A 22,578-nucleotide genomic window follows, 5' to 3' on the forward strand; every position below is an offset into this window, starting at 1 on the left:
TTTCTGTTTGTTAATATCAGGAAGATTTTCTGTTCCAAAGAAAATTCTGACACTTCAGAAAGATTCTTGTGTTGCTTTCAAACAGAATGGTAACGTTTCCTCTAAATGAGATTTCCCTTGAGAAGAAAAGAGCTCAGAAAAGTCAATGTGATTCATAAAAATTGCTTTCATTTTTTCAAAAACAACTGGTACCATAAGGGACCTTCCTAGTCCACTGTTAAGCAGATTCAATTTTAACCTGAGATCCTTGGAACAGAGCATCTGTTTTGTTTCTATAGTACCACGTGTAGGGTTTGGATCCCTAGCTCTAGTACTAACGTAATACCAATTACAAAAGAATAAACACACATTCATCTGTGATTGTAAGCTCTGATTTGCATGTTCAACAATTACTAGTTCTATATGCAAACAGATGCAAAACTTTAGTCATTGCATTCCCGGAGACCAGCCTGTGCAAACAAAGGGGTGTCATTGTTAGTGTATTTTTTAAGAAAAATCTGGTAAGAATGGAATTTTTGGCCTCAAAAACCTGCATAATCTAGTTTGTTTAATGTTAGATCATGTTTCATTTTTTACAAACAGCCAGAAAATAGCTCAATTTCATGTTAAATGCAGTCTTGTTTTAAGTGCTGCTTCAAGTCTGGCTTACAGTAACAAATTTCTCAATATCTGATATTAAGGCTGTTGCTACTTTCCAAATGCCAGCTGGGAGGGAGGAAAGGCAATATGTACTGTGGGTGAGGAATCAGTTTGGAGTCTGCTGGCCACTGAATGTGCTATCAGTGCCAGCTTTCAATATTTATGAGTGTTACATTTGGTATTTGTATTAGCTTTTTTTTATATATACTTTTAAATCATTTACAGTTCTTGGAGACAGAAATATTTACCCTTTGGCTATGTATGATGCGTGTGTTTCTGAGTGCTGTAGGAATTCTATCAAATTCTGAAATTTGGAAGGGGGTTCCAGTTTGTAGGTAGTATTTTCTGCGTGTTTCTTCTGTCCACAGCTGGTGCAGCTGTTTGGGATGACATGGTTTATCTCATCTTTTTGTAGCAGCTACAGCAAGCGCTTACGTTGAAAAATAACTTGAGCTGAGGAGAAGGCAATGCCAGTCTTTTCACGTGAGTGGAAGAAGTGTGTCAGACATTTATCAACCAGTCAGCTGCCCAAGGACCGGGTTTTCAGTTGAGGGCAATGGAGAATGGAAGTTCCCATGGTCATCAGTGACCCTGGGAGCAGACAGCTACCGTACATTTTGGTCATGCTAATTCTTCAGGGACATCTGTGTTTTCTTTCTGGACTTCATCCTCTCCTGTGTACTGCTGTTTAGCATATCAATTGCTGTCCACTGGACAGGGAGCAGTATTCTTGAGTCTCATTTCCATATCTGACCTCTTGTGGGTTTTCCTCTTTCTCATCTAGGTTTAAATGACTACAACTGCACTTGTAATGCCTGGAAAGCATGCACATGCATGACCCTTCTGGCCAAATTCCTCTCTTTATGAAACCCTCTGAGTTCAGAGGTTAAACCAGGGATTCATTTGGCCTGTAAATCTGCCCAGAAAAATGCAGTCGTTGATCTTTCTGGTCAAAAGTCCATTTTAAATGTAATGAATCTCAATTTTTATTCTCCATGCACTTTTTGGCAGCGTTCTACTCAGAACCATCACAATGGCTTGTCTTACGCATTTGTCCTAAGATGCTAATTTGAATTCAACTGGACCTAAGCTGTTTCATGTAAGCGTGTTTTACAGTTGCTGATAACGACAAAACACCAGGGCAAAATGAGCAGCCAGCATGCACTCCACGAACAGCCAAGGATATTCCTATATCTCTGTTCCATCAGTTAAGCTGCATGTCATCTACGGCTGGAGAGCCCCACCAGGCATGTCCCACGTTGAACGGCTCTTGAATTAGGAGGATCTCCCAAACGTGTAGAATGATTTTGAGCTTGCTCTACAGTGATAATTGTTCAAATAATTTTGAACTGCCCTCCCCTTTTGAAACTTCCTAGATACAATGAAGTATTAATGATTAGAGCCAGTTCTAAGGCAATACTACTGAAAGATTAATCCAGATGATGTAAAAGCTTGCTCCTAGCTCGAGCCTAGCATTGCATTCTGTTTTCCTGGAAGCGTAGAGGAGAGGTTGATGGTAGAAATCCTTCTTGGTTCCACCTAGGGCACAACTACACTGTAAATCAAGATTTACAGAAGGTGGAGCTGCAGAAGTTCCCATAGTCAGCAACTAGCCTGAAAACTGAACTGGGGAGTAGCAGAGCGTTATACCTGCCCCTGCATTGCTCACTGACTCCAAAAGCTGGGTTGCAACTGCAGTCACTGTAAGGCTTTGTCTCACTGGAGATCACAGAGTGTGAATTTCAGACCAGTGTTTGTTATTTAGATTGCTCTATTGGCCGAGTAGAAAAAAAAACCCTACTCAGTCTGTATTTCCTCTAATCTGCACCTATTTTTGATACTCACAGTGCCTTGACATTTTCTTTGAGTGTCAGGTGCTGTATCTAGCTGACAGATTCCCTACAAAGTTCACACACCCTGATGCTTTCTCTGTATGTCACTGAAAAGGGAGCACTGCGTAAAAACTAAACTGGTGGCCAGGAAAGTCTGAAAGTCTTGTTGCATGTTGATGGGGAGAGGAGAATGTAAAAAGCCCAAGCTCTTGATAAGAACAGTACTGGAGTGTGTAATATATTTGAGAGACATGGTACATGTCTGAAACACCTGGTTCCGAGGCAAGTCAAACCTCAATGAATCTGTTGCTTATTATTGCCTCAACGTTTGCAAGGGGGGAAAAAAAATACAATTTTACTTATTCCAGCATCTCATAAAAACGTGCAAATGCCAGAATTGGAAGAAGCATCTCTTATTTTCAACACAACTGCTTCAGCAGGAGTGCTGACAACGTGTTAAGGACTGAAAGCAAACGCAGAAGTAAATTCTACTGGATTTCATATGTAGGATGCAGTTCTAATGAAACTTTGCCTAGAAGAATGAATTAAATTTGTAAAACATATGGCTGCTTGGTAGGGCTGGGCTTGGTGGCTGCACAGAAGCAAGTGAGGTGAGATGGAAGGGTAGGGCTAGGAAGAAGCCTCCACCTTGTGAGGCAAAACTCAACAGTAGCCTGGGGGAAGCCTTTACAGACTAAGGACCCCAAAGTCTGCTGCTTCCCAGTCTGCGGGCAAGGAGCTGAGGATGGTTCCTGTTGGGTGACCTGCTCCCTGTTGTGTATTCACAGGCCATCGAACAGAAACTTGTGTTTGGGAGCTCTGCTCACACTGCTACAAATCAAGCTGATGGGTGCCAGGGTTCACAGCAGGCAGAATGCCTCCTTGGGTCGGAGCCACCGCTTTAACAGAACTACCAAACGTCTCTGTGCTGCGGAGGACACTGCGGAAGAAGGGACCTTTAGAAACTGTGCGATGTGAGAAATCCATTACTTTTCTGGAAAGCAGTGAAATCCTGTCAACGGGAGCATAGCCTGGCTTTGGTAAATAGCTTCACAGAAAGCCATCTAATTGGAATGAATGGGAGCCCTAAATCTGCATCCGACCAGCTCAGCCGGAAAAGTGAAGGGATGAACAAAGATGGAGGAGTGAAAAGAGATCATCTCCCACTCCCAGCTAAAACAGAAAAGGATCCCATGAGATTTTTGTGCTCTTTCTTGAGTTACTTTCTGTCCTCTGGTTCGCTGTTACTGCTCTCCCCCTTTCCAGACCTATTCCTCCTACAATAACTTAGATCTGTCAACTGTAATTGAAAAAGAATGATCTCTTCTGGTCTGCAATGCAAACCCTTTTGTCTCTGATCATGTAACAGAGAGTTCTGGCTCTTCTGGGCTCAATTTTGTTTTAGAGCACAACCCAACCCACATAAATGTCCAAGTTTTAACTAGGTTCAAATGGTTCTTTAACATCTCCAAATCACCGCCAGGCTCGGTGTGAGTCAGTCTGACTGGCAGGCTCTGCTCAGCCCTGGATGCTGTGGCACCACAATTCTGACCTACAAAATACATCCCGTGCCTGGGAGATGACCCTGTGCTGTGCTTGTTTCATCTGCTGCTTCCTCCCCTCCTCATTTCAGGAGCATCACCATTTTTTTTTTTTTTTCCTTCTGTGTTTTCTCTCTGTCCCACACTGCTCAGGGATGGTTATAGTTAAGGCTAAATATGGCTGGTGATTTATGAGAACACACCATTGATTTAAGCATTTTGTCTGGTAATAGACTCAACGAGTTACTACCTACTCTGTTCTCTGGCATGATTTTACATGTGTTATTCTTTCTTTTTGGCCATGGCTTCTCTAGCTAATTGCATAAAAGACCTTGTCAGGAAAAATAAAAAATTGTTCTTTGGAGGCAAAAGAGCGTTTAACTCTTTTCAGGGTAAGAAAGGACGTGGGCTGTGTGCAGAAGAAAAGGCGTGACTGATGGCTGTGTGCTCTGGGTGGAGGGAAAGGAGAGTGTTCTATGCAGAAAAGGAACAAAACCAAAAGGCTGGGGGGGGACCCTTTAAGGAAATGAACCCCTCGTCGTTTTGTAGTTCTTGCCTATTTCTGTAATCCCACCTGATGTGGGTTCTCTCAATCTACTTGCGTAGCTGTGTTGGTTTATTTTAGGTGTCTTTGCTGTGGCATTTTCTTTCCTTTTGTGTTGTCCTTTCTTCAGCTCTTTGAAAATCACTTCCAGGAAAAATAACCTATGCAAGTACAGAATTACTTATAAAGCAAGATTAATTTCCACAAGCCTCTTGTCATTTTTAATGGGTTTGGACAGAGATATGTTACAACTGATGCTTTATCTAAGGTCCTGATCCTCCAAGCATTTGCTTGTATGTGTGATTGTTATGCGTGGAAGTAATTCAGCAGAGTGACTTGTAGGGAGATGTGTTTGGAGGATTGGAAAGTTTATTGTTCTGAATAAATACTTGGCTTTAAAAATTTAACATCAAATGTTGAGGCCAACAATGTGCAAGAAGAAACATGCCCATGGAGGAATGAGTGTGAAAGGTTTGCGGGGAAAGGTGATATTCTTTCTTACGTTAACTATCGTAATTAGAAACAATTGATGGTCTTTTGGGTCCCCAATGCCTGCCTTAGATCTGAAATGGGAGAAGGCAGCTTCAAAGCCAGGTTATAGTTGGGAACAGTTGTTGGAGGGGACAGACTTAAATGTGGAATGTGGTAATTCTCTCTGATAGTTTTATAACATGTAGTGTTATTGGCCAGGAAAGGTAGACCTTTGGCTGACCTAGTACAGTTGTTCTTAAGATTCTTGAGCTCTTACAGTGAAATAGTCTGTTTTGCTTTGTCATGAAGTTATTTCACCTTTTCAAGGATCCTCCTGGTCCTTTAAGGATAGCAATAGATAATTAGTGTACTGGGGGAAAAAGGAATCTCTGTTCCCTTTCAGGCTTGGGGATGAGTTTTCTCTGCCAGGACTCCTGGTTATCCTGCTTTACCCCCTGTAAACCATAGGGAAGAAAGAGGGAAAAGCATTTTTTGACCTACCTATCGGTGCCCTCAAAATTCTGACAAATTATTCCTGGATTAAAATGGCAGTAGGTTTTTCTCCTTGAAATGAGTTGGAGTCATGGGAAGGTAGCACTGCAAATTACTGCTAAGATTTTGAATGAAAATTGAAGGCAATATGGGCACGAATAACAGCAAGGAGAAACAGATTTACAGTTACAATATTAGCTTAAATTAAAAAAAAAATCAGAAAAATCAGACAAATTTGGCAATATTAATACTCACAAAACATTCTGGTGTTCTTGATTTTTGCATGTCCCTCCCTACCAGCAAAAAATACTGCCACATATTTTTCTCAGAGCTCAAGTCTGAATTAACTCGGGATTGGGAGAAATCACATCCTGATCTACATAACTGAATTATTCTGCAAGAGCTAATAACATCCAGCCCATACTGGAAGCTTAGACAACCTAGAGAAGATGACTATTACATTTGCCCACCATGGCATGGAAAGAGAAGTAAGACTGAAGGGACTGGAAAGCAGCTTCCTATAAGGTTACTTAAGGGATTTTGGTGCCATTTCTGCAGTGCAGAACATCTTGGGCAGAGGTGCTGGTACGCCTGGTGTGAGGCACTCTGCAGTAACAGTGGGAGCATCTCCTGGTGGGCCCAAGGACACCTGGATGTCCCCTCCCTGCTCCAGGAGAGAATGGTTTCAGAGCGAGGAGCAGGGCACCTCGTGGTGTCACACGGCCACCTCTAGCCCGCAGGGTTTCTGCCACTGGCCTCGCCAGGGCTGCCAGTAACTGCTGGTTAGTGAGGAATCCATCAAACCAACTGCACGTACTGGCATGGAGGTAAAATCTTGCTTATTGGAAGTGAGCCTGACAGAACCAGAAACCCCATGGTTTTGCCTCTCTGAAAGCTGCAGAACAGATACTGACAGCCAACACCGCACTCGTGTTTTGTTTTCTAGGTCTACACCTCTTTTAGTGCCTGTCCTTCTCTTTTGGACTTGCTCATCATCTCACGTTTACAGAGCCGGGAAGCAGGCTATCTTCCTCCAGGGGCTGTCTCAAAAAGTGAAGGGCTGCTCCCCCTCATCCACAGCCAGACTGTCCCCAGGCTTCTTTCCAGTGTCAGCTTCCTGTTGACTGTCTACAGCCTTTTGAGGAATGCGATCCCCCCTGAGCCGGCTGGAAGGAGGGTGGGTCGAGCAACCCTTCCTGCTGAGGAAGAACCCCCCTCAGGGCCCAGCACCAGGCTGGGGGATTTGGCTGATGGAGTAATGAGGACTCTGCAGTACACAACTCTCATTAAACTCTCATCTGTTTTGATTTTCTTACATCTTTCCATTCTCTTTAAAGCGAGGTCAAAAATACAGAAGCTGGCTCAAAGAAACACCGGGTCAAATTCCCCTTGCATTTACTGAATTCCTTACCTTTGGTCAGCTTATCCCGCCTTCACAGAATGCCAAATCCTGACTCAAATTGGCAGTATGTCCTGTGCTTAGTATTAAACTTAAGAGACTGAAACAATTATGGCCAGTTTTAAGCAAGATTACTTTAACTCGGACTAGGAGCTTTGTGAGAATAGCTTTCCTGCAGAGTCAGCCAGAGGGAATCAACAGTACTTTATTAACACAATATGAATTCTGTAAAGAGGAAAATAAAGCATGCGATTTTTGTATCAAGGCCAGCCAAAAGAAATAACTTGCCCTCCAACATCACAAGTTTCTTTGGGATTTGGAGTGAAATGGAATATAGAGAGCATTTTGTCTTATGGGATTTGTTTATGAGAAATTTGAGCAATTGCTTTTGCTCCTTAGAAGTCAAGGTGTTAGGCAAACAAAATGCATCACTATAGGGAAGGGAAGGAAGGCTGTAACTTGGGCATGGCTGCTTTAAATTGTTTTGCTATGGCTCATCACATTAACCTGAAGATAATGCTTTGGGGAAGGTTGAGAAATGGTGCCCTGGACAGGTCGCCCACCAGGAACAGTGCCACTTGCACCCAGGCTCTGTCTTGGCTCTCTCAGGACTTTGCCCTCCTCCTTGTTCTGAAATGTTTTTGCATACGCTGTGTTTCTTCTGCCTCCACCTGACCGAACGGTACTTGAAGTATTTCAAGGGTATTAGTGGTATTAGCTGATTTTAAAATGCTCTGAAATGACTGGACTCTCCCTGAACCTATTGCTTGTATGCTGGATGGATAGTTGTGTGCATGCATAATAAATTCAGTGCACCTGGGGAACGTCAAACTCCCTGCACGTGCTATGCAGCATATGCACGCTTTATATCTGTCTAGAAAACTGGGGACTAAGAGCCTGAAAAGGAACAGAGAAGTTTTTGTGCTTTGATCTACCCTTATTTAAATACTGGAATAAATACGGCACAGCACGTAAGACTAATACATAGCCTTTTGTGTCGGTGGGTAAACCAACCCAGCCTACCCGGTGCAAGCGTGGTAAAACGATGGCACTTTTGTCTGGTTTGTAACAGCTTGCATCATTTCACAGTGTGATGAAGACGGGTAAATCTGAGGCCATACTGAAGGTGGCATTAGACACATTTCAGCAGCTAGATCTCCAAGCCTGCCTTACGTCTATGGTATCGATGCAGTAATACAGTCCAGTCTGGCATAACTCTAACTTGCCTCGTTTTTTGCCTCTCTGGAATAAGATGATCTGTATGTGCATACTGTCCTCTTCAACCACTCTATCATGGCTGTCCCATTCATGGATCACTGTGCCGCTGACCTGCTGCCTGCCCATGATTTGAATTTACGCGTTTGTAAAGGACAATGTGTAATCAGCATCTGTCAGGCACCACATTACTGCTTGGGAGAGTGGCTCACTACTTCGTTTAAGACCTATATTGTAGTGCTGTGCTAACGGCACTACTTGTAGCTAAGGCTGCGCTTCCTCGAAAAATACTTGTGATGCAGAAGAAAAACTTGAGTGGGGAATGGGAAGATGAAAATGGTGCGTAGTATATTCTGAAGTTTTAGAGAAGGCAACCAAATATGCTGCGCTCCCTTTCGCTGCTGCCATGCTTGTCCACTTCAAGGGATCTGGTTCTCTGTGGTTTGCGTGAGTGTTTAAATGAACTATTTAATGATAAATCTGAAGCAATTTCATGCATATGAAAGCAGTCACAGTGCTTGATTTTTCGATGTTCGTCCCAATTGGCTTGTGCAGCCTTATTTGAATAAATCACAATCAGGTGTACACAGAGTGTTAAACCAGGAAAAAACTGAGATGGATATTGAAGAATGTTGCAAAGGATCTGTATATAAAGTTAGAGATGTTTGCAGATTCCTGGTCGATGCTAGTAGCCAAATAGCTCTGTAGCAAGAAAAATAATTTAGAATCTCTGCTTTGGCAATTTAAAAAAGTGTGAGAAAAGACAAGGAGAAACATTCCAGGTGAGCTTAATTAGAAGTCAGTGTCAAGATGCTATTAAGAAGACCATCCGTTTATCAACAGCGTTAACAGGGGAAACCCAGTCACCTCTGCAGTCTAAGGAACACATGGTGATGCCTTGAGATGCCAGGTTCATTAACCCTCACCTTTTAGTTTTGTGAAAGTAAAATTGGAGTGCTGTATTTCTATACGTTCAGCATATATCTGATGTGCGATCTATAGTCTCCTTAAATTGACTGAAAATGCGGGCAATCTTAGAGACAAAGAATCAAATGCTCTTTGTATGATCTTGGCGTTGCCTCTCCAAATGACTGAACTCTTCTGCATATGCTACTTACACTGGGATGCACTCAAATTTAGTAAGTATAAGCACAAAATGGAGCTTTTTTTATTATTGTTCATTTACGTGATGGCTTAATAATGTGCTTTTTAGGCATCTCTTTGGTAGATGGGGCCAGTGCTGCAGAGAGTGGCTGGCAATGTGGTGGAAGAGGCTGACACCTGGCTGGAGACCCAGGGACAGGCATGGGGTTGTCCTCTAGGAATTTGGAACTGGTCCTGCAGCCCACCCTTGGTAGAAGCAAAATGCCCAAGCATCAGTAATGTCCTTCTGCCGATGTGGTGGAGCAGGTAGGGTGGTGTGGGAAGTGCAATGGGAAGGTGGGGAGACTTGAAGGGCAGGTTTGCTCACTTGCTACATCTTAGGGCTCTTGTGGATTTTTTTCAGTACTGGAGACCTAAATGTCTTGCTTCACAGGCCTGTATAGAGGATCAGTTGTCTGGAATGGCTGCCTTATAGGATAGCAGAGCTCCCCCGGGCAAAGCATGTAAAGATTAGGTTTGGATGGGAATGAAATACAGGCACATACGTGGGAGAGGCTACAATCAGCTGCTCCCACCTTCGCTCCCACGAGTTCCCAGGCCTCCCACAACTGCAGACCTTGCAATACATAAAGATAAACGCATGTATTACACATGATTTCCCAGAAGAGAATGAGGGTGAAATGATATTTTGGGCGTAGCGTTACCCCCTCTGTAGCAGCTATGAGAGCTCAGCCAATGATGGGAAGCACATGTATGCAATACGAAAGATGGCAGAGCTCCGGCTCTGGAATTTGCTCCCTTGGAGCAATTGTATTTTGACTTGGAATACTTTGAGGACTCCTGCAGCTACACAGACTGCAGCCTTTAACTTATAGCTATACTTTAAACCACTGTCTTCAAAATTGGTTGCTGGATTAGATGCTTTCCAAAAAAATCTGCAGGAAAAAGCCAGTCTCCCTGTGTGATGAGGAATATAAAACAAGAGAGTAAACTTCCTTCCAAGCCACCAAAGGATTACTGAGTCAGTAAGACACTCTAAGAAGAGAGAGGGGACTTAGTTAAGGGTAATGCAGTTTTCTGGTATTACATAAATATCTTGGTAAACACTGAGCGTGTTAGCTCTTCTATGGTTCTACACCCCTTGCCCAAGTCAAACAATACTGTATTTGGTACAGTACCTTATTGAATGGTACTATGTGAATATAGTTATTTTGCCCAAGTGGAGCCCAGGGACAACTAGCGACTCCCCTTACATATGCTGTTAAACGTCTCTTCTTCAGCCTAGGATAGTAACTCTTAATACTGCTCTTGTGTAAGTCCTAAGGAAGCCTGACACAGCAGACAAAACGCATCTAGTCTGTGATGCTAATAGCTGGGTGCGTTTAAAGTATATTACTATAAATAATTAGATTTTCTGTTGTATCTGCACGGGACTGAAATGTAGCATGATTTTAAAGCCCTGGACTCTGACCTGGATAACAAAAACAACCTGCTTGATGGAGTCTGATTAATCTCCCCTGTGCTGAAATTCACTGTAAAACTGAAACATATTGACTCTGGAAGGAATGGATGAGACTCAGGTTTCAGGCAAGTTCTTGTTCTGGCCACAGAAATACTATCTTCCAACCTCTTCAGCACTAAGTTGAGATTCAATCCAAGTATAGGATTTGAATAGACCAACTTTAGTGCTAACTTTGCGCTGGGAAGAGTTTGCCTAGACGCTTACCAAACTATGCAGCATGCTGCCCACCTAACAAAGGGGTAGTGTCGAGATCTCAAGGGAAATAATCAGCTCAAAGAAAACAAATATGCCTTGCCTCGTGTGCCCTTGACATGCTTGCCAACCCTGGGATTGCAGTGTGCTGCTGTTACCTGCAGCCTGTACCAGCTAATCCGCTATGGAGATCTAGAAGCTGATGCGATAACTCGTTTCTGCTGCCTGTGTCCTTCTGCTCCCTCGACTGCCCATCATTTCTGCGTAACCCTACTGGAATTTGACTTAAGCCCCAAAGTGAAGGGCATAAACTCATCCTATTCTAAATGCCTCTGGATGTTTTATTAACCACCTAAGAACCTACTTGCAATGAAGTTGGGCTGTCAGCCTTTGTGGTACCTTATGGAAGCTGAGTTTGAGTCTAATTGCATATTTGACATTTGACTCAAAAAGAGATGAGCTGGTACAGGTGATGGAGGGCAAGGAGGAATGAGACCGGAGGGGAAGCACTCTCAGCGGTGTGGTAGATGTTACACCAATTTCCAGTGTAAGCCTGGATTTTCTATGCTAGACGAGACAAGTCTCCTGGGCGTAGAATTCACTTGAAATTCAGCACTTCAGTAACTTGTCAATAGTTTGTTAAATAAACATGAATACACAATACCCTGCATCAGCCTTATATTCCATCAGACACTCTTCTGTTATGGTCCCCAGTATGTAAACTCTGAAAACCCTACTGCCAGTGAAAACAGTGAAACAACTGTATTCCAGAATTAAATATATCCCTCTTCTCTTGTGAGAAAGAATAACAGGCTGTCGTTCACAGCCATACTCCCGGCATAACTTGCATGCCTTCATCCCTACCATAGTTAAGCAGGACTCCCTGACAATCAAGCCTTTCTTCATATACCCACCTGAGCTTGCTTGCTGGCATACACATTTGGGGACTGCTCTTTTATCTTTGCCTTGGACACGTTAATGTTCTCTATAAGTCTTTGGTCCTAACTGTCCCTGTTTTTCAAATTGGTAACTTATAGGGTGGTTTGTTTGGGTTTTTTCCTCTCCAGTTATACATGTCTTTTATCCCTCCTCTTCTGATTCTGCCTCTCCAGCTCCTCGTGACTGTTTCTGCTACTCCTTTGCTCTGCTTGTGTCAGTCCACGCCACGTTTCTTTTTTTCCCCACTTGCCTCCTTTCTTCTTTGCGTTTTACAGAGCTGAGGCTGAAAATGTCTTTTCTACCTCCTCTGCTTGCTTCTCCAAAGAGATCGTTCTGTGGAGCAAGGGCTGTAGCTTGGGAGCCACTGCTCTAAGCTTCGTGCTCATTTTTATTCTCCTTACTTCTAAGCTTTTCCTTAGTCTTTCTCTTCCCAGAATACCCCTCAAACACCTCTCTTCTGCCAGCCACTGGCTCTTCAGTGCCTCTATGTCCTTCTACCAGGCACCAGTGGGACTCCTGATTCTTTTTTTCTCTGCCCGTTTCTTGTTCCTGTATCCCAGCAGATCTTCATTCACCTTTCTTGTTGGAAATGGGGAAGTGGGGAAAATTGGTTCTTCCATCGGCTCTGTGTTAAATCGCTGGAGAAGATACCTCTCCCCATCACAGTGTGGAGTGGAAAAAAAAATAGCTGGGCTGGGTCTTTTCCTGTTCCCCTTGGGATTCATTCCCTTCTTCCTTTGTCATTGATTAGGACTATGCTATGCTGGTCAAACTAAGAGTAGATCAGATAGTAGAGCAGGTCCCTCTGGGCCAAGCATAGGAGGTATTTAGCTGGATTACCGGAACAGAAACCAGCTCTGAGGTGAAAATCAGGCCCCAGTTATCAGTGTTAAACACCCCATTTGACTGTTTCTGCCCTCAGAAATCCCGTCTGCTGCGTTAAGACTCTGCTTGAGAGAGGAATACAGAAAGTGAGAGAACTGCAATGCAACGTATCTATTGAACCAGGCACACTGCTGCAGCGTTTTCCAGAAAAAGCCCAATCCGGTCTTCAAAACATGTAGAGCTGTGTTATAACAAGCTGCTGGCAAGTGTGAGTCCCTGAATGTAGCTGATGTTTGTGTCTGTGTGAGTATCTATGACAACAAATAAATCTAACGTTTGGGAAGTGTCCTTGAGAAGATCAGCAGGAGGTTTTGCATTATGTCGGTAACACTTAGCATTTTTAGACTTCTAATTCCGAAGTATTACTATAGATGGGTTATGAGTACTTCAGGAAAATGGACTAATTAGTTACAAGATTATTTTTTTCTTGTTTGCAAATGAGACCAACTCAGAGTAATGCTATTTACTTTAGCTGATCCCAGACTTTCAGACATAAAGGAGTGAATATTTTTAGGAGCTTTAATGCTAAGTGGGAGGCTTAGACTCAAGGTCAGCGGACTCGTGGGTATCTGTGGGTCACTTCAGCCATTTGAAGGAGAAAAGGGGATCTAACCTAGATTTGTTGTAACGGCCAGCGTTGCTTCTGTAGTGCTACGAATCAAAAAGTAAGAAGCAAAGGAAGTCAGGAATTTGCCCTACGGAACAGTGCTGGGGATGGGCATATCTGTAAGCACAGGGCTAGAGGTGACTAGCAGGACAGGACACAACAGCTTGCCCTTGCACTAACACTGTGGGTTTGGTCCTCTGATTTCTTCTGCCTGAACAGCAGCTGTACCATCAAATATGTGTGCTGAGGTTTATTGCTTTGGCTTTACTCATTGCATCCGTTTTACTCCCATGTCCCGTACTGTGCTCGCAGGAATCCGAGAGTGAGAATGAAGAGGCACGCCCTCTTTGTATAAGCAAAACTACACTTATGGATGTCTCCGCACAACTTGCTGGAACTGGGCCTGTAATGGGGAGACTGCGGATCCTCGTAAAATATCTGGAAAAGCTACACACCAAAAGCAGAGCTCGAAAAGCCCAGTCATTGTCAGCATTGCAGGGGAATGTGGTGCAAGACCTGCTTCCTCTCCTCTGTCTTTTCTGAGGTTTCACAGGGGATGTCTCTCCTGTGCTCAAGTATCTGACTGCTTTTGTCCCTCTTGCATTCTAACCTCTAATGATTAACCTTATCTTGGTTCTCATCTTGCGTGAACAGCTGTGCGCTCTCTGCAGTGCACTGGGCAGCAACTGACAGCACCAAAACAGCTGTACTAATTTTCCACTTCTGGTTTTAGCACTTCCCCTGTGTCGCTGCCTGACACTATCCATTACAAAGCTCTATTTTTCAGCTGATCACAGATTTGTCAAGCTATTAACTATTTGGACTGAAAATTTAGATGTTGAGCATTCAATTTAAAATATATAGGCCTGAAAATACTGGCTCCAATGATTCAGGTTTTTCCAAGATGGAGCCTAGTTAAAGATGCTGTTTTGCTTATGCTAAATAAATGAAAATGTCTGATTGGACCCATCCTTCTGCTCCCAAGATTTAGACCAAGGAGCTCCATCTTGCTCTTTGAAACAGAAATCTCTCTGCCATCCCCGTAAAAATCCTGTGTCCACAGGCTGTGAGCTAGTAGGCTCTGGACAATTCTGCCTTTGGTCTACAGTCACCAGCGTGTTTAGAACTTCAAAGTTGCAAACTGTAGACAAAGATACTGGGACTGAAACGGGGTGGGGAAAAGGTTAAGTCTTTCTGGGCAGAGTGATTTAGAGGCAAGTAGGTTGAGAAGAAAAGAGGAGGAGGAGAGACCGGTCTGAAGAAGAACCACACTCATTATGGCTTTGCTAATGTGTGACTGTTCAGATCTGAATGAGCTTTTAATGTCGCTAATGCATAATTTACATGCAAGCACGGCAAGAGGTGTGCAATGCAAATCATGCCTGATGAAGAGATGAATATGTGCTTTCAGATGCTGAAGTTCTGAGCATTCCTGTTAGATGCTGAGGAAAAGCCCCATTACAGGTAGAAAGCCCATGACTGAGCTCTTCAGCAGAAAAGCCCCAAGCGCCTCGGCACTCAGACAGTTTTCCCCGATCTTGCACTGGTGGTGAACTGCTTGGGGAGCAAGAGTACGTGCTTCTGCCTGTCTGTGACACCCTTGAAAAAGCTGATATTGATAAACTTGCTCAGAAACAACAGTGTCTTATTCTACGAATCCCCTTGGAAGCTGATGGGAGTCTGCTTAGAATGACTTAGCTCTGTTAAATAATATCAGGACCTGACCCTATTTTCAGTAACAAAGTCAGCAAGCAAACTATCAGGGAAAGGAGAGATCGTTCCGGGAAGACCACTAATGACTTTGATTTAAGGTATCTGAATGCCTGTCTGGAGGGGAATCGTAATGTTTGGAAAGCTGGTGGAGATGTGCTTATGTGCAGTGTTGGCACACTTGGTGATTAAATCATAGTTCATGAGGATGACTTGTTATGTTGAAACCCCCTTGGGAAGCTTGATTTGCACCTGCAATATTTTCCAAATCTTCTTTTTGTTCCTTAATTATTTCAAACTTTTGATAGTTCAATGAGAAAAAATTAAGGCTCGTCAGCAGAGTCCTTTGCATATGTTTTTAATCACTGTATAGAGGCGGCAATCATAAATTGAAGTGTAAAGTCTAACGGAACTGGAAAGGCAACATATTTCAGAGTTTGTGATGATTTAGAAAGCAGAGCTAGTGATGTTACCAATGCCTCTCTGGAGGCATGACACCAGGGTTCAACTGGTCTTACTGTTTCGGATACACGCCACCAAGATTTATCTGTGTTTCACCAAGTATGAGAAATATATGAACCCAGGGGCTTCTGGCTGATCCCCCCCCAAAAGCCATCAAGCTGCCTCCATTAATGTCAGCACACTCGTAAATTTTTAGCATGCACTGAAGTAGGCAACTTCTGCCACTGCACAGAAGCTTCCAGAGGTGTGTCCCCTGCCTCCTGTAAATCCATGGACACCCAATAAAGTAGATTAACTGCAGATGGACTTAATAACAGTTGTCCCTCCTTTGAAATTAGAGGGGTTCACACTTTTTAAAAGAGGACGATGTAGTGTTCCCATAAGCAAGGAAGAAGGACTAAAGGTTTAATTATTTTTTTTTTTTTAAATGGCTGTTAAAGCTAGATAGTTGATTCCAATCAGTGGGAAAACAGGTTGCAGAACCGTGGGCTCCACACTCTCTCACCATGCGCAAACAATCCTCTCATTTATGATAACTTATTTTCCCTCTGTTCAAAGAAGCCCGGTGGGCTATTTGCTCTGGTACTCCTCTGGTAAGCCAGCGATGCATTTGCATTCCATTCCTTTGCTCCCTCCAGCCCCAGAGATGTCTGCCAAAATTAGTCAATAGATAACTACTCAGTGGAAGCTTTAAGAATGTGTTAGGAAAGGCTTGAACATTATCCATTAATGTTTACAGCTCCTAATTATGTTAATTAATCAGTCTTAGAGGTTGTCTCACCCGGGAGCCCAAAGGCAGGATTTTAGTTCCCACAGATGTACTCTAACACAGCGGCACGGCTGCTTGCAGCGAGGAGCTCAGCACGATCTAGCTGCCAGAATATTTCTGCAGGGTCCTGGACAGGTTTTGCTGCCAGAGCTGTGTGCTGTCACGGCTGTGTTGTTCCTGATGGATTTTGAAACTAGCGTTGACTGTCTACACGAGGTACAGTCCAACATCTGGGAGGGGGCTGAGCCACGTTTGGGAAGGCTGGTGTTAAATGTAAGCTGTTCCTGCAGAAAGGCCTTTTGGCATGGGAGAAAGGTGTCCAGAGAACGCTTCGTAGCAGCACTAATTGTTGTGATACAGAGATTACTGCCTTTACAAAATCTGAAGTTATTAGGTCTGTCAGAAAACGGTGGTGAACTAATCGATAGAGAAAACTTTTTCTCTCTATTAACGTTTCCATAGTTTTGCAGGAAGACAAAGTATTCTGGCAGAGGTGGACACCCAAGCCTGTGCCATCCTCTTTCAGAGCTTCACAATTCTGAGCTTGTCTTCACTTACTTGAGGAAGATGAGAAGACTCAGAGGAGAGAGACACAACTCAGACTGGCTGCAGAGTGGTTAAGGAGGAGCTTCTTGTTTTGTGCTGTTCCCTAAAGAATTCGGTTTGTGTAGGCTCTCTGTGCACAAAGTACAAGAGAGTAGGAGATGTAGTCAACTACAGTGAACAGGTAAGGACAGGAGAAAACTGCAGTGCAGATATCAGCCTCTTTGTAATTTAGTTCAGCTCATCTTCATCTGGAGGAAAGAGCAGGCAACCACTTATTTACCCCCATCTGCAGAATATCCTGATTTTCATGTTGAGCTCACAGCTGCTTCTGGCTGGTAATTTTTGCTCCGGAGTGGAATGTTGCATACGAGTAGCTTTGAGTGTGTGTCAATCCTTTAATGATGACAAGGAAAACAAGTAATGACAATCTGGACTAGGTGAAAGAGAGCAGTTCATCACCCATCCTGTGGGCAGTAACTCCTGCCTGCATTGAATATGAAGTATCAGATACCAGAGAGGCATTTTTCCGTAGGTTCCTACCTTGCAGGGGCAGCAGAGAAGAAGGGAATGCATTTGCCAGAGTAACACGGAGTTGTATGGAAAGAGGACTGTGAGTAAGGGGCTGGTGGCGTCTCTGGTTGTGTGCCAAGGATTTCCAGACTGGAGCTTGCTCTTTAAGAGCACAGTCTGCTATGGTGGTTCACTGCACTAAAACCAGTTATTAAGCAATTTTCCTATCAGCTGTTTTGTGAACTGTTGCCATATTGTGTAGAGACCACAATCCATGCTCCTTGGTTACTTGGAAAGCACTTCTGGCAGGCTGAGGGCATGTATGATGAGCCAGACAGGTCTGAAAACCAGCACGGGTCTGGATGAACTCGGAGCAACAATTCCTCCGAACCAGGGCTGATGGGGGGTGCGGGGATGCCACTGCTTGGCGCTGCCGAGGGGTCATCTGTCTCTGTCCTTTTGGCAAGGCTTCAGCTGCTGATGGATTGCCTGGCAACTTTCATGCATGTTAACATTAACTTCATAAAAAGCAGTGTGTACAGAGTGTGAAATGCGATACGGGCAGTGCCTGACACAAATGAATACGCTCCCTATTCTGCAGAGTTTCAGTGCAAAACCTCTCTCTCCATTCATCTTCCCCCCACCGCCTCCTTCCCCACCCCCTGCTACCTAGGGAGCCCCGTGAACAGGCGTATTGGCAGTAAACTCAGCTCAACAAAACAGTCTTGTGAAAAAGGGAAATATAACACGATCACTTCCTATTTCTTTCCCCTTTCCTCTGCATCAAAGCCTGGGCTGGCTGTCAGGAATGTTCAAAATGAATAAATAAAGCGCAGGAACCCCCCACTTCAGAATGAGTCTCATCCACTCACTATGAAGCTTGCCCAATTCTTTTCCTGACAGTACTCGAGTCAGCAGGCAGAGCAAGAAGATCATTCGAAGCTAATCAGTAAAGTGTAAACCTATTATGAAAGCACATTTACCCCTCGCCTCCTCCTTCCTCCAGAAAAGCAATCCCCAAATCCGTGGGAATAACACATAACGTACATAAAAGTTGCTATTACTTAGATCCCCTGTTATTAGGTCAGCAATGCCACTGATGAAATACTCCCCAGAGCACCGAGCAGCGGCATATAAATCCTCCAAGAAATTCACAGCGTAATTTGTTACAGCTAGAGGGCATAAGACACATTACAGCAAAGCCTGTGTATTAGGCTCTCCCCTGTGATTCTTGAGGCTATCTCTGGTAATAAAAACCTCATCTTGATTTCTTATCCTTTGTATTGATTTCTGTCAGAGAAGACTTTTCTTAGGCAAAGATGCTACTATATTTCTCCGCATAATAAGTGGGTCCTGCTCCCTGCTCCCCTTTTCTTCTCACCCCTTCTTAGTTTAGGGATGACTCCAAGGAAGATTCATAATTTGGGAATTGTTGGTGCGTACAGTGGGTACGGAGTGGAGAAGATGATGATGGCTGGTTTTGCACATGCAATGCAAAACCCTAAATGTGAAATTAGAGAAAAATGGGTTTGGTCTGGAATGGTACAGGACATTGGAACTAAAACCCCAGCTATGCAATTGCTGTATTTTAATACGAAACTCTGTTATTAAAGTAATGGATGAAACTTCTAGGAGTCAAGTGATTAAAATCCAGACTCAGATGTATATAATCATTGCGACTATTAATTTTGGAACATTTGTACTTCTGCTCTATGAATCATATAGCTATCTCAGAAAAAAAAGGGAGGCCTGTAGGTATACTGCATGATGCTTTTTAAAAGGGCTTTCAAAAAAATAATTATCCATCTTTCCTAGTGTGGTGCAGAGGGACAAGGCCAAATAGAAATCTAGAAAGCTTTAAGTGAATAATTTGCAAGCCAAATAAGAACAGCTCCACAGAACTCAATACAGATAAACAGAACGATGGATGATAAGGCTGTGAAATGCACAGTGTTATACGAAAAATATTTTGTCTTCTCTGCAGTGGGATTGCTATAAGCAACTGGGACATTTTCATGTAATCTGTTCCTTTGGGTTTGACTTTCTTTTGCTTTTTTTAAAACCTATCTGCATAAGAAGCTGTTTTGGGTCTCGAAATGACTGAAGATACGCCTATTCCCTTGTGCGCAGAAAGTGGTAAATATTTATAGCAGTTCTTACAAGTGGAGAAGTTTAATAAATGCTTATTGCTTTTGTAATCTAAGAGCAGCTGTGCTGAAAGACAATACCTGCTAATTGTATTTCCTATCACATCCTTTCCCAATTCAAGGATAAAATATGGAAGTTTGGGTTTATTTTTTTAGTATGTACTGCAAAATTAATTCAAAAGAATCTTTGTTCCCCTTTAACTCTCTGTTTGTTTCATAGACTATGGAAAATGGTAAACTCTGTCAAAAAGCCTAGTTAAAGAATAATTTATAAGCTCTGTTTAGCTGTTGATCTCATAGATTGGCTTAGTGGAGAGCCAAAATATATCCTGGCAGGTAATAATTAATGTAAAGCTTGACACTTCAGATCTGGTCCACTGTTCAGCAGGCCAGGCAGGAGCAGGACACAAATCCTGCTAGTTCTGCAGCGTCTCTGGCAGGCACCACACAGCAAGCTTGGCTCTGCATGGCACACGTGCTCCCCATGTGTAGAAACTTGCTGGGGTTTTGTTTCCATTTTTTTTTTTTTTTCATTTTATTTTAAAACACCTATTTTGGATGCAAGTGAATGTGTCTGTGGAGAAAATTATTTCGGTCACTTAGAGGCCTCCTGTTAACAGCAGGATGGCAGGCAGCTCCCTCTGACTCCTCTCAACCCCATAAATCACTGCATCACTCAGCCAGATTCAAATGAACTAAAATATTGGGTGATGTCCAGCCTTTGCTGAAGCTGATGGCAGCTCTCCCACTGGCTTCACTGGGGACAGAATTTTATCTGCCACACTGCTAAATCCTCAGAATAGTTTTTATCAATAAGACCTGTCCAGTCTTGGCTGAAACATGCTTTAGTGACTTCTAGAGATCATGACGGACAGTTAATTTAAAAGAGTAACAGGGAATATGATCAAACATGCTGCTTTGACTGCAGCAAGTCTGTCACTGCCCCGCTGCCATCAGAGGTGACCCTGCACTCAAGCAGACCACACAACTGCACGTGCAGCATCTCTGTGACTGTATGACACCAAAATGCTTTAAACTGCTCTTTGTTAATTTTTTTTGGTATCTGATCGTTTCAGGTGGGTGGGTAGAAAGTTACCTCTGTCTGTGGTTATTTTACAAGGTTGGAGGGGAGCCGTTCTCAGCCTGTTTCAGCTGAAAGAGTGAAACAGACACAACGTGTCTGATTAAAGGCTTATCTATAAGCAGCGGTATCATTGATTGATTAACTCTCTGTGTGTGTATATCTTAGTCCCATTTAATATAATCACTTGCTCGGGAAAAGCATATCCATAAAGCTATCCAAGATCAGTTAATGTGGTGCTTATATTCAAACATCTGCTTTATTCTTTGTTAATTTTCAAGTCTAGATGGGATTCAAGATTACTGAACCCGACTAGATCAGACCAGACAACTTAAAGGTTAGCTAAAGAACTTCTTATAACTTGTTTAATCACGTATTTATATGCTGTGATACTGACTATGTCTGCCTATAGCCTTGAAGCCTCACCTAAAGTTGGGCCCCTGGGCACATCTGGGATATAAATGTAGCCATGAGGTCCCATTTCACTTGTAAGGGCTGCTGAATAAGAAAGCTCAGCATTTACACTCCACCTTACATCTTTAGAGTATTTCATAGGTGCATGAGACTGAGGTCGCTTACACATTAGGTAGCAAGAGTTTTGATGAACTGCTCATTCAGCCATCCCTCTCCACCTCCCTTGATTGAACGATGGCTTTGGCTTCCTCCAAATGAACCTTTGGATTGGTTAGGCTCTTGGTTGGCTCTGCTGTTAAATGTCTCCGTGGAATGGATTTTACTTTTAATAATGTCTCATAACTGTCTTAAAAAAGGTTTATGGCTCAGGCTTATTCTCTGGGAGATCGGCTGTTCTCTGCTAATCTCCTATAGAAACATTGTTATTGGTTCACACAGTATTTCAGTTAGTTCTCCTCGAGCTCTAGAGTCAAGTTAATTGGACACGATTGACCTATGTTAGAGAATTACTATTAGATGAGTAATATTAAGCAAAGGAAATAAGATCTTTCTGTAGCTCAGAACATGCTGGGAGTTGTGGGGAGCAGCAGGAACTGGCAGTTCCAGAAGTGTGCAGCACAGACCCCAGGAACGGGGTTGATTTAGAGAACAGGGAAGTGCTTTGTAATAACCGAGGTTTGTAAAACCAGCAGTTCTTCCTAAAGGAGCGCTAGATGGGGCAAAGCTATTCTCGAGTCTCGAGTGCCCGTAAGATGCAAAAGTACAAGAATGAAGAGAAATAGGTTGTGGCAGACTTGTGAGTGTTATTTTTGATTGCTGCTTTTTTTTTTTTTTTTTTTTTTTTTAAACTAACCCTACACTGTCATATAGCTACCAAAACCTGTTTAAAGTACTTAAAGAATAAATAGAGCATGATTTATCAGAAAGCATTTGTGTTTCCAACTGGGAACTGCATGCTGAAAGCAGGTCCAGCACACTCTTAAAAATGCTGAGTGATTAATGGACATGACATTAGTCCACCAGACCAACGTAACATCACCAAGCAGCTCAAGACACAAAAACACGGCAAGTGTTTTTGCAGAGCAGTTTTATGCAGAGCAGCTGGAACCTTGCTGTTAAATCCTGGAACTTTTGGGCTCTGCTTCCCAATTTACTTTTACATACTAACCCACTGGATGGCGTAAATCCCAGAAAAAATTATCATAAATCCAGGCTATATTCCCTAGTACAAGGCTTTACAGTATTGCCATATTAAAATTGCCAGTCTCAAAACTTCTTCAGCTAAAGTAAACTTCCTGAGAGAACTATAGGTGTCAGCATGCAGTTTAAAAATGTGTAAGTATGTGCTTAACTCTACTGAGACGTGAAGTTTCACTGAGATCAGCAGCACTACTTAAGTAAAGTTACATTTGGAGGAGTGTCTTGAAGGTCAAGCGTCAAGTACGAAAGTACTTCAGATTCACGTCGGCTGCTGGATAATACCAGTAGCAGGTACCTGGATGGCGGTACCAGTGACGTGATGTGATTTGCTATGGCAAATAATTATATTTCTATCTC

The 22,578-nt window shown here is 43.0% G+C and overlaps 1 protein-coding gene across 1 annotated transcript in view; it reads right to left on the reverse strand.

The window, feature by feature from the left end:
* IQCA1 (IQ motif containing with AAA domain 1) overlaps window positions 1-22,578 on the reverse strand; it is a 112,493-nt gene that overhangs the window by 58,344 nt on the left and 31,571 nt on the right. The gene's annotated exons all lie outside the window — the stretch shown is intronic.

The sequence above is a fragment of the Falco peregrinus genome, chromosome 8, assembly GCF_023634155.1.
Source record: "Falco peregrinus isolate bFalPer1 chromosome 8, bFalPer1.pri, whole genome shotgun sequence".
NCBI lineage: Eukaryota > Metazoa > Chordata > Aves > Falconiformes > Falconidae > Falco > Falco peregrinus.